Source organism: Schistocerca serialis, chromosome 1, assembly GCF_023864345.2.
Source record: "Schistocerca serialis cubense isolate TAMUIC-IGC-003099 chromosome 1, iqSchSeri2.2, whole genome shotgun sequence".
Taxonomy (NCBI): Eukaryota; Metazoa; Arthropoda; class Insecta; order Orthoptera; family Acrididae; genus Schistocerca; species Schistocerca serialis.
In genome coordinates this window covers 1,109,237,286-1,109,250,180 of record NC_064638.1, presented here as the reverse complement: position 1 = coordinate 1,109,250,180, position 12,895 = coordinate 1,109,237,286, and the positions used below count along the sequence as shown (strand labels likewise).

The window sequence follows — 12,895 nt, the reverse complement described above, 5'->3', positions numbered from 1 at the left end:
TATTTCTAAATGCAACACACAATTCAGCTGTTCACATGGTAATATACAGGATTAAAAGGCCAAAGATATGAGTCGATGAATCAGAGCAACAAAAAATAAAATGGTGACAGTACCTTTACCGCATGTATATAACTATGTGATATATTCTACAGAAAAATCTGGAAAAATTCAACATGAGATGTGATGTGCATGTACACAATACCAGAAACAGTGACTTGTTGGAATTGCCTTCCTCAAGACTTACTTTAGTCTGCAATAACTATAAATATTTGAGCATAAAATTTTTCAATAAATTACCATATTGAATTCGTACAGTACCACTAAATAAACATGAAAGCATATTACAAACTTGGCTGTAATGCAAAGACTTCTATTCAACTGAATAACTTTATGTTTTTCTTAAGTGACAAAGAAAATCTTTTAGTTCTTAAATAAGTTAGTTATTTTCTGTGTTATTTTATGTACATGTAATTGGTATTGGATGTAACTCGATTCCACTGTAAACCTTTATAAAGGCAATTGTATGAAAAAATACTTACAGAGAAATAAAATGTTCTATTCTATTCTAGTACGATTTCAAACAAAAAAATTGAGATTCATTCTCAACTAGATGCACAATGCTGTGGAATTTATGTCTGTTACAGTATAGATGAATTAGGATTCTCAGTATTTTTGTCTCTATGAAACACTCCACACAAGTCAAATGTGCCTGTAGCCATTCACATTATTCTTGTTTTCACGTGCTCAACATCCTCTGTTAGTCGAACCTGATATATAATATAACAGTATTTTCAAATGAATATCACAATTTTCAAATTCATTACTTCTAAAATTTATCACTGTAGCTTTCTGGCAATTATCACAGACTCATTTAGTAAGCTTGACACACTCAACAAACTCCAGCAACAGAACTACAAGAAATAAGAAAGTCATTGCACGTTACTGATAGAATTAGTCTTGAAATTCCAAGAGCAAATGTTCGAAGAAAAGTTGGTCAGCTTATTCCTTCCTCCCATATATGTCCCACAAAATGATCACAACAAGAAAACTGGAGACCTCAGAGCTCATATGGATACTTACCAACAGTTGTTTTTCCTGACAAATGGAAAAGGTAAGGTGGAAATGATAGTGGTACCAAAGTGCCCTCGACCGCAAATCGGTAGTTGGTTTGCAGTGAATGGACATAAACTGTGAAATTATGAGACAGAAGTGTTAGCCTGTACTTACCTTCATGAGATGACATATTTGATACTGCCAGTTGACATATACTGGGCTGTCAGGAACAGTCTGAAAAACCTGTAAGTGTGTTGCAGGGTAGGTTGTAATGAGAAATAACTGTTAAGAAATAAATTCAATGCAATGTGGCATTTCCAAGTTAATTAACACTGTAGTTAGCCAATCAGACCATTCTGCATGCAAATTCAAGCAGCCCACCCCAGATGGTGTCAGCAAATGTGTTCTTCATTTGGTTTCCTAAAACCGAACAAGAGAGTGATACAAAAAGTGGACATTGGACAGTAGTAAGAATCGAACCGGAGCCAAAGGCTGAGCAGTCTCATGCACAATCATCTATACCATAAGAACAACTGACACTAATTGTATCTGGCGGGCCACTTGAATTCGCACTCACATCAACCTAATTGTCTAACTTCAAAGCTATCAACCCCAAAATGATGCAACTTTTTTGCATTTTTTCCTCAACCATTATTTCTCAGCACAACCTAACCCTTATAAGCTTCTCAGGCTGTTTCTGACCACCATGTATAAAAGTACACAATGCAGTCCTAACTTTTGCAACTATTAGCTTCTTCATCAGGAAGGAGTGAGGGATAGGAAGAGAGAAACACTCCTGTTTTAATGGTGAGGAGGGGAGGGGGGGGGGGGCAATATATGTAAATGTAGATGTACCTAAAATTATATTTAAGTTTAATATTATTATTAACATGTTGTATATGCCAGTTTATTTAGAATAGTAACTGCAGAGGATTCCAGATGTGGTGTTACTGTCCAGTTTTTTAATTAAGTGAAGCTGTGTACAATGTTGTTGTTGTTGTGGTCTTCAGTCCTGAGACTGGTTTGATGCAGCTCTCCATGCTACTCTATCCTCTGAAAGCTTCTTCATCTCCCAGTACCTACTGCAACCTACATCCTTCTGAATCTGCTTAGTGTATTCATCTCTTGGTCTCCCCCTATGATTTTTACCCTCCACGCTGCCCTCCAATACTAAATTGGTGATCCCTTGATGCCTCAGAACATGTCCTACCAACCGATCCCTTCTTCTGGTCAAGTTGTGCCACAAACTCCTCTTCTCCCCAATCCTATTCAATACTTCCTCATTAGTTATGTGATCTACCCATCTAATCTTCAGCATTCTTCTGTAGCACCACATTTCAAAAGCTTCTATTCTCTTCTTGTCCAAACTATTTACCGTCCATGTTTCACTTCCATACATGGCTACACTCCATACAAATACTTTCAGAAATAACTTCCTGACACTTAAATCTATACTCGATGTTAACAAATTTTTCTTCTTCAGAAACGCTTTCCTTGCCATTGCCAGTCTACATTTTATATCCTCTCTACTTCGTCCATCATCAGTTATTTTGCTCCCCAAATAGCAAAACTCCTTTACTACTTTAAGTGTCTCATTTCCTAATCTAATACCCTCAGCATCACCCGACTTAACTCGACTACATTCCATTATCCTCGTTTTGCTTTTGTTGATGTTCATCTTATATCCTCCCTTCAAGACACCATCCATTCCGTTCAACTGCTCTTCCAAGTCCTTTGCTGTCTCTGACAGAATTACAATGTCATCGGCGAACTTCAAAGTTTTTATTTCTTCTCCATGGACTTTAATACCTACTCCAAATTTTTCTTTTGTTTCCTTTACTGCTTGCTCAATATACAGATTGAATAACATCGGGGAGAGGCTACAACCCTGTCTCACTCCCTTCCCAACGACTGCTTCCCTTTCATGTCCCTCAACTCTTATAACTGCCATCTGGTTTCTGTACAAGTTGTAAATAGCCTTTCGCTCCCTGTATTTTACGCCTGCCACCTTTAGAATTTGAAAGAGAGTATTCCAGTCAACATTGTCAAAAGCTTTCTCTAAGTCTACAAATGCTAGAAACGTAGGTTTGCCTTTCCTTAATCTTTCTTCTAAGATAAGTCGTAAGGTCAGTATTGCCTCACGTGTTCCAGTATTTCTACGGAATCCAAACTGATCTTCCCCGAGGTTGGCTTCTACTAGTTTTTCCATTCGTCTGTAAAGAATTCGTGTTAGTATTTTGCAGCTGTGACTTATTAAACTGATAGTTCGGTAATTTTCACATCTGTCAACCCCTGCTTTCTTTGGGATTGGAATTATTATATTCTTCTTGAAGTCTGAGGGTATTTCGCCTCTTTCATACAACTTGCTCACCAGATGGTAGATTTTTGTCAGGACTGGCTCTCCCAAGGCCGTCAGTAGTTCCAATGGAATGTTGTCTACTCCGGGGGCCTTGTTTCGACTCAGATCCTTCAGTGCTCTGTCAAACTCCTCACGCAGTATCGTATCTCCCATTTCATCTTCATCTACATCCTCTTCCATTTCCATAATATTGTCCTCAAGTGCATCGCCCTTGTATAGACCCTCTATATACTCCTTCCACCTTTCTGCTTTCCCTTCTTTGCTTAGAACTGGGTTCCCATCTGAGCTCTTGATGTTCATACATGTGGTTCTCTTATCTCCAAAGGTCTCTTTAATTTTCCTGTAGCCAGTATCTATCTTACCCCTAGTGAGATAAGCCTCTACATCCTTACATTTGTCCTCTAGCCATCCCTGCTTAGCCATTTTGCACTTCCTGTCGATCTCATTTTTGAGACGTTTGTATTCCTTTTTGCCTGCTTCATTTACTGCATTTTTATATTTTCTCCTTTCATCAATTAAATTCAATATTTCTTCTGTTACCCAAGGATTTCTACTAACCCTCTTCTTTTTACCTACTTGATCGTCTGCTGCCTTCACTACTTCATCCCTCAGAGCTACCCATTCTTCTTCTACTGTATTTCTTTCCCTCATTTGTGACAACTGTTCCCTTATGCTCTCCCCAAAACTCTGTACAGCCTCTGGTTTAGTCAGTTTATCCAGGTCCCACCTCCTTAAATTCCCACCTTTTTGCAGTTTCTTCAGTTTTAATCTACAGTTCATAACCCATAGATTGTGGTCAGAGTCCACATCTGCCCCTGGAAATGTCTTACAATTAAAAACCTGGTTCCTAAATCTCTGTCTTACCATTATATAATCTATCTGATACCTTTTAGTATCTCCAGGGTTCTTCCATGTATACAACCTTCTATCATGATTCTTAAACCAAGTGTTAGCTATGATTAAGTTGTGCTCTGTGCAAAATTCTATCAGGCGGCTTCCTCTTTCATTTCTTAGCCCCAATCCATATTCACCTACTATGTTTCCTTCTCTCCCTTTTCCTACACTCGAATTCCAGTTACCCATGACTATTAAATTTTCGTCTCCCTTCACTATCTGAATAATTTCTTTTATTTCATCATACATTTCTTCAATTTCTTCGTCATCTGCAGAGCTAGTTGGCATATAAACTTGTACTACTGTAGTAGGTGTGGGCTTCGTATCTATCTTGGCCACAATAATGCGTTCACTATGCTGTTTGTAGTAGCTTACCCGCATTCCTATTTTCCTATTCATTATTAAACCTACTCCTGCATTACCCCTATTTGACTTTGTGTTTATAACCCTGTAGTCATCTGACCAGAAGTCTTGTTCCTCCTGCCACCGAACTTCACTAATTCCCACAATATCTAACTTTAACCTATCCATTTCCCTTTTTAAATTTTCTAACCTACCCGCCCGATTAAGGGAACTGACATTCCACGCTCCGATCCGTAGAACGCCAGTTTTCTTTCTCCTGGTAACGACATCCTCTTGAGTAGTCCCCGCCCGGAGATCCGAATGGGGGACTATTTTACCTCCGGAATACTTTACCCAAGAGGACGCCATCATCATTTAATCATACAGTAAAGCTGCATGCCCTCGGGAAAAATGGTATTTCATAAACATGTATGTTTTCAGAGGTTAGCTTTCACTTGATGAGACAGTAAATAAGGACATGTGCAGCTGTGGAAAGTGTTTATTAGGGATTTAGTGAGTCGCAGAGTAATAAAGTAGGTGTTATTCCACATCGTGTATGATTTGGTTTCTATTACTTAAAAAGTCTTTGAACCATTCACATATCTGACAAAGGGAGGACACAACATTGGGATCACAGATTTGCTTCAAACTTTGTACGCCTTCAGCAGGCCATTAAAACAACATAATATGCAAGTAGTAAGATGCACTACTCCAGCAATTCTGGGAAAATTGCAAGAGCAGTTTTGTGTGTCTCTTATGTGGCTTATGTCTCCGTGCATAGGAGATGGTTGTTAGCATTCATTGTGGTGAAGCGATCAGCATTTGAACTACATGAAACGAACATGTATGAGGTGATGGTTCAATTTGTGCTCAGACTTAAATTTCAATTTTCTTTTTTTCCATCACTGGTCATATTATTTAAAATGGCCTTGCTGTGCTGGTACTGCAAACGGCTGAAAGCAAGGGGAAACTACAGCCGTAATTTTTCCCGAGGGCATGCAGCTTTACTGTATGGTTAAATGATGATGGTGTCCTCTTGGGTAAAATATTCTGGAGGTAAAATAGTCCCCCATTCGGATCTCCGGGCAGGGACTACTCAAGAGGATGTCGTTATCAGGAGAAAGAAAACTGGCGTTCTACGGATCAGAGCGTGGAATGTCAGATCCCTTAATCGGGCAGGTAGGTTAGAAAATTTAAAAAGGGAAATGGATAGGTTAAAGTTAGATATTGTGGGAATTAGTGAAGTTCGGTGGCAGGAGGAACAAGACTTTTGGTCAGGCGAATACAGGATTATAAATACAAAATCAAATAGGGGTAATGCAGGAGTAGGTTTAATAATCAATAAAAAAAATAGGAATGCGGGTAAGCTACTACGAACAGCATAGTGAACACATTATTGTGGCAAAGATAGACAGGAAGCCCATGCCTACTTCAGTAGTACAAGTTTATATGCCAACTAGCTCTGCAGATGACGAGGAAATTGAAGAAATGTATGATGAAATCAAAGAAATTATTCAGATAGCAAAGGGAGATGAAAATTTAATAGTCATGAGTGACTGGAGTTCGGTAGTAGGAAAAGGGAGAGAAGGAAACATAGTAGGTGAATATGGATTGGGGCTAAGAAATGAAAGAGGAAGCTGCCTGGTAGAATTTTGCACAGAGCACAAATTAATAATAGCTAACACTTGGTTCAAGAATCATAAAAGAAGGCTGTATACATGTAAGAAGCCTGGAGATACTGACAGGTTTCAGATAGATTATATAATGGTAAGACAGAGATTTAGGAACCAGGTTTTAAATTGTAGGACATTTCCAGGGGCAGATGTGGACTCTGACCACAATCTATTGGTTATGACCTGTAGATTAAAACTGAAGAAGCTGCAAAAAGGTGGGAATTTAAGGAGATGGCACCTGGATAAATTGAAAGAACCAGAGATTGTACAGAGTTTCAGGGAGAGCATAAGGGAACAATTGACATATTATGAAAATGGAAGAGGATGTAGATGAAGATGAAATGGGAGAAACGATACTGTGTGAAGAGTTTAACAGAGCACTGAAAGACCTGAGTCGAAACAAGGCCCCCGGAGTAGACAACATTCCACTGGAACTACTGACGGCCTTGGGAGAGCCAGTCCTGACAAAACTCTACCATCTGGTGAGCAAGACGTATGAAACAGGCGAAATACCCTCAGACATCAAGAAGAATATAATAATTCCAATCCCAAAAGAAAGCAGCGAGTTGACAGATGTGAAACTTACCAAACTATCAGTTTAATAAGTCACAGCTGCAAAATACTAATGCAAATTCCTTACAGAAGAATGGAAAAACTAGTAGAAGCCGACCTCGGGGAAGATCAGTTTGGATTCCGTAGAAATGTTGGAACACGTGAGGTAACACTGACCCTACGACTCATCTTAGAAGCTAGATTAAGGAAGGGCAAACCTACGTTTCTAGCATTTGTAGACTTAGAGAAAGCTTTCAACAATGTTGACAGGAATACTCTCTTTCAAATTCTAAAGATGGCAGGGGTAAAATACAGGGAGCGAAAGGCTATTTACAATTTGTACAGAAACCAGATGGCAGTTATAAGAGTCGAGGGGCATGAAAGGGAAGCAGTGGTTGGGAAGGGAATGAGACAGGGATGTAGCCTATCCCCGATGTTATTCAATCTGTATATTGAGCAAGCAGTGAAGGAAACAAGAGAAAAATTCAGAGTAGGTATTAAAATCCATGGAGAAGAAATAAAAACTTCGAGGTTCGTCGATGACATTGTAATTCTGTGAGACACAGCAAAGGACTTGGAGGAGCAGTTGAATGGAATGGATAGTGTCTTGAAGGGAGGATATAAGATGGACATCAAAAAAAGCAAAACGAGGATAATGGAATGTAGTTGAGTTAACTCGGGTGATGCTGAGGGAATTAGACTAGGAAATGAGACACTTAAAGTAGTAAAGGAGTTTTGCTATTTGGGGAGCAAAATAAGTGATGATGGTCGAAGTAGAGAGGATATAAAATGTAGACTGGCAATGGCAAGGAAAGCGTTTCTGAACAAGAGAAATTTGTTAACATCGAGTACAGATTTAAGTGTCAGGAAGTCGTTTCTGAAAGTATTTGTATGGATGTGAAACATGGACGATAAATAGTTTGGACAAGAGAATAGAAGCTTTTGAAATGTGGTGCTACAGAAGAATGCTGAAGGTTAGATGGATAGATCACATAACTAATGAGGAGGTACTGAATAGGATTGGGGAGAAGAGAAGTTTGTGGCACAACTTGACTAGAAGAAAGGATCGGTTGGTAGGACATGTTCTGAGGCATCAAGGAATCACCCATTTAGTATTGGACGGCAGCGTGGAGGGTAAAAATCATAGAGGGAGACCAAAAGATGAATACACTAAGCAGATTCAGAAGGATGTAGGTTGCAGTAGGTACTGGAAGATGATGAATCTTGCACAGGATAGAGTAGGATGGAGAGCTGCATAAAACCAGTCTCAGGACTGAAGACCACAACAACAACAACAACATTAAACTTACTCCAGCACTATCCTAATTTATTTTGTATTTATAACCCTGAATTCACCTGACCAGAAGTCTTGTTTCTCCTGCCACCAAACTTCACTATTTCCCACTACATCTAACTTCAACCTATCCATTTCCCTTTGTAAATTTTCTAACCTACCTGTCCGATTAAGGGAACGGGCATTTCATGCTCCGATCCATAGAATGCCAGTTTTCTTTCTCCTGATAACGACATCATCCTCAGTAGACCCCGCCCGGAGATCCAAATGGGGGACTATTTTAACTCTGGAATATTTTACCCAAGACGATGCCATCATCATTTAACCATACAGTAAAGCTGCATGCCCTCGGGAAACATTATGGCTGTAGTTTCATCTTGCTTTCAGTCGTTCAGAGTAGTAGCAGAGCAAGGCCGTGTTGGTTAATGTTACAAGGCCAGATCAGTCAATCAAATATTAAATAGTCAAATAACATATGAAATCCACAACAACTTAAAGAAAATGCACATGTATTTTTTTTTCATTGTATTACCTCTCAAATGTCATATAAATGAAGTGACTGGGTGGCAGTAAGGAGGAGGCTGGAGCGGGTGGACTGGTAGGGGGAGGGATAGTAGAGTAGAAGTGAGGGACAGTGAAGTGCTGCTGGGGAGCGCACAGGGAGAAGATGGAAAGAGGTTAGGGCAGCTATGTGCGTTTGGGAGGTTAGACAGAGGACGGGGCAGAGGAGATGGGGGGTATTGTTCTATCCCCGACAAAGGCCTTGTTGGCCGAAAGCACATTTTATGACAGTCTTTTTGTTGTGCCTATCTGCAACTCAGCATCTCCACTATATGGTGAGTAGCAACTTTCCTTTTCATAATATTGTTACATTCCACCCTGGATTTTCCATTGTTCAGTTACATAATAGACGCATAAAACTTATCTTGCATTTAACTCTGAATTGCCACAGTCATGTACATTACTACATGCACATTATGTTGTTTTAATAGCCATATATAGATGTACAAACTTTAAGTAAATCCATGATCCCAACATCGTGGTCTCCCCTTGTGATATCCTTTTTTGTATACTCAGGCCTTTGTTAACAGTATGCTGTGTGGCACTGAGTCATATGTTTCCTGGAAATCTAGGAATATTTAATCTGCCTGATGCCCTTCACATTGCAGGATATCGTGCAAGTAAAGAGCAAGTCGTGTTCTGCTTGACCGAAGCTTTATTTGTAATTGGCTTCTAGGCACTGGAACTTTCACTGTAATTTCACTGTAATTTGAATCCGGACCTCTTCTGGTGTGTTTTATCCATTTTTCTGCTGTAGAGCACTTGCGTAAAATTCATCAATTGTAGTGAAACTCTTTCCATTGAAATCAATAAGAACAATCCTCTTAAAGCAAGAAAACACTAGTGGAAGTCTTTGTGGAAGACGAAAACAACTTGTCCTTTTTGGTGAAAAGCAACCAGTTTCCTCCTACTCATTTCATTACTGCTTAATTTCTGGTGTAAAGTGGTCCACTCAAGTCACCACACTAACAAACAAGTCACCACACTAACAAATTAGTGCACAAAATCAATAGGAACTTTTTTTAGTGGCCCAAACATTGCTGAGAATTTCTTTTGGAGATTTGCTCTTTATCATCATTCAACAAATTACCATTCATCTTCCACAAAGGTTTCTCCCAGTCAACTCTTGGCATAGAATAGACTGTTCTCTTTCTTTATAAATAATTAAGGAGTAAAGGGGGCAACACAAAATGACGAGACTGCAGTTCAGGAGTTCTGTTTTGTGAGGAATGGACTGGTGGTACCTGAAAATTTGAAGGTCATTGTGAAAGGAGGGTGAGATCCAGAGAAGGGAGTTTTTATGGTTCAGTGATCTCCCACAACTGACCACTCCATCCATACCTCTATCATACCTCTATCCATATCAGCCCACGGACACCATCAACATTACCTGTGTTTTGACAGCTGCGATCCCTTCGTCGGAATTTCCTTTCCCAATATGCTGAAGATCTCACAGAGGCCTCTCCAGGAAGGCACTATCCGTCACACCTAGTCCTCAAACAGATTTCCAGTGCCATATCCTCCCACATCCCTAATCCTCCCACCACCCAAAAGAATCAGCCAGAAAGGAGCGCCATCCCAGATCAGACCAACTGAACCACGGCCTTCATCAGGTATTCGACTGTCATTACACACAACAGTGAGGGACATAATACTGTACCTTCTATCAAACACGCAGAGAAAACCTAAGGAACTAAGTGAGTAATGATCACTTGAGAATTTAACTACAAAATGTGAACTAATAATGATTAGCTGGTTACCAAAAAGTTGCCATTTATAGGTATGCAAACATCCTGTTTTCAAATTAAACTTAAAAAAAGAGGAAAGAAAAATAAGGTTTTAACATTCCATTGCCAAAATGGCTTTGAGAGATGGAACAGAAGCTTGGATTGAGCACTAACAGCTGATTGTGGTTTTTTCAAAGCATCCAGTCGGGCATTTCAGCAGTCACAGAAAACCTCAATCTGTGTGGTCACACAAGATTTTGAATCTTACTCCAACCAAATGTGGGTTCAGTGGTTTTGTTGTTGCACCAACTCAATCTGTTATACATTAAGGGAACACTGAAGGATGTGGAAGATTAAGAGTTTACATGCTGTCAGTGAGGAGGTCATTATAGATGGATTACAAGTTTGGATTGGGGAAAGAAATCAGCAAAGTCCTTTTCAAAGGAACTACTGTGGTATTAGTCTGGATCAGTTTAAGGCACCCATGGGAAATATAAATCTGGACAATCACTTGAGGATTGAAACTGCTGTCCTCTTGAATGCGATTTCAGTGTCTTACCACTACATTATCTCAGTTTGTAATAGTCAATGTCAATAGTCATCTTAGTTGTATCTCCTCATCACAGCAGATAGGATCCCTCCCAATCTGGGGTCTGAGTGCCCTGCCCCTCCTTTCCAACCTTTCCAAACTTCCTCAGTCTACTCCCTCTGTCTTCCCCAAAGGAGTTAACAGTTACAAAAGCTAGGATAGTTTATTCTACTTTAATTTGTGTCTATATGCAGTATTTGCAGTTTTGCCCCCTGGAGATAAAAATGGTCAGCTGTTCCATCTTATTGTAACATTACAGTGCTATATTCAGCACACCACCAGTCATTTTAGAAGCTAGTTAGTTAGTTTCATGTTCCTTGGGTCATTTGCACGATGTATCATAATGATGTGGAATGAGTGATTTTACATTCACATCACAAATTAATTTTGTAAGTATACTTACATACTGAACATCTATAAGTTTTATTATTATTATTGTTATTATTAAATACACACATGGGAGGTAGTAATTTCTACCCACCACCTTCTACACATTAAAATACCAAAAATTCTTCAACAAAATAGGGGGAGTTGTCAAGTAGAAATTTTTTCAGTTTGTTTTCAAAATTTTATTTTGCTGTCTGCCGGACTTTTGTATCACTGTGTAGCTGATCAAAAATTTTACTTGGAGCATTGCGCACCCCTTGCTGGGCTAAAGACAACCTTAACATAGACTGTTGAATGTCATTTTTCCTTCTGGTATTGTAATTATGCATATCATTGTTCCTTTTGAACTGCAGTGGATTTTGTTCCAACCTATAATAAACTCAACCCAAGGATACCATTGGGATGCACGTTGAGTGAGGTCTCATACCACACTCCAACTATGGAGGTTCAAGATTGCATGTAATAGATTTACAACAAACTTTCTAAGGGAATAAATGTACTGTGAAGCAGTAGCCAGAAAGCCCAACTCCTTAAACATAACAATGAAAACAATCAATTTTTAAAAAAATAATGTAATTGGATAGATAAAAAAAATCTACTACCAAGCAGCACTGGAACACACACACAAAAGAAGATTATAATCGGGAAAGCTTCCAGAGCCAGTGGCTCCTTCTTCAGGCAGAATGGTTGAAGGGAAAGGAAGTTGGGTGAAGGAGAAGGACTGGAGAGATCTAGGAAATGGGTTAGAGTTTGGGAAAGTCACCCAGAATTGTGGGCCAGGGGAGACTTACCAGATGGGATGAAAAGGAAAGACTGATTGTTGGGGACTGCACCACGTGAGATTTGAAAACCAGAGAGCTTAAAGGTGTAACACAGGGTAATATGCAAGACAGAGATTACTGCTTAAACATTATGCGCAAGTTAATAAAAGTGTAGAGTGAAAAGCTAAGTGCATTGTGCATAATAGAGGTGGGAGGGGGATGGTGAAAAACAGACATGTAAGAAAAGAAAGATGTAGAAAACTAAAACAGAGTGACAAAAGGAGTAGTTACTGTGAAGAAATGCTGAGATGGAAGAAATTAATGTAAATTAAGGCCAGGTGGGTGGCAAGAACCAAGGACACGTTATAGTGATAGTGCCCACCTCCTGAGGTCTAAGAAACTTGTGTCTGGGGGAAGAACCAAAATGACAGGTGTGATGAAACAGGCACTGAGGTCACAACTGTCATGTAGAGCATGCTCTGCAACAGGATATTGCATGTTCCCAGTATACATCCTCTGTCATCCTAACTGATGATTTGGTGGTAGTCACTTTGATGTAAAAGGCCAAAAGGTATTTACGCAACAGCTGGTATATGCCATGTTGCTTCACAGGTGGCTCTCCCTTTGATAGTATATGTTTTGCCATTTACAGGGCTAGTACAGGAGGTGTTAGGAGGGTGTATAGGGGAAGTCTTACAGTGGG

The 12,895-nt window shown here is 39.5% G+C and overlaps 1 protein-coding gene across 1 annotated transcript in view; it reads right to left on the bottom strand.

Annotated features, from left to right (window-relative positions):
- LOC126416695 (tectonin beta-propeller repeat-containing protein) overlaps window positions 1-12,895 on the bottom strand; it is a 206,377-nt gene that overhangs the window by 139,424 nt on the left and 54,058 nt on the right. The window lies entirely within an intron of this gene.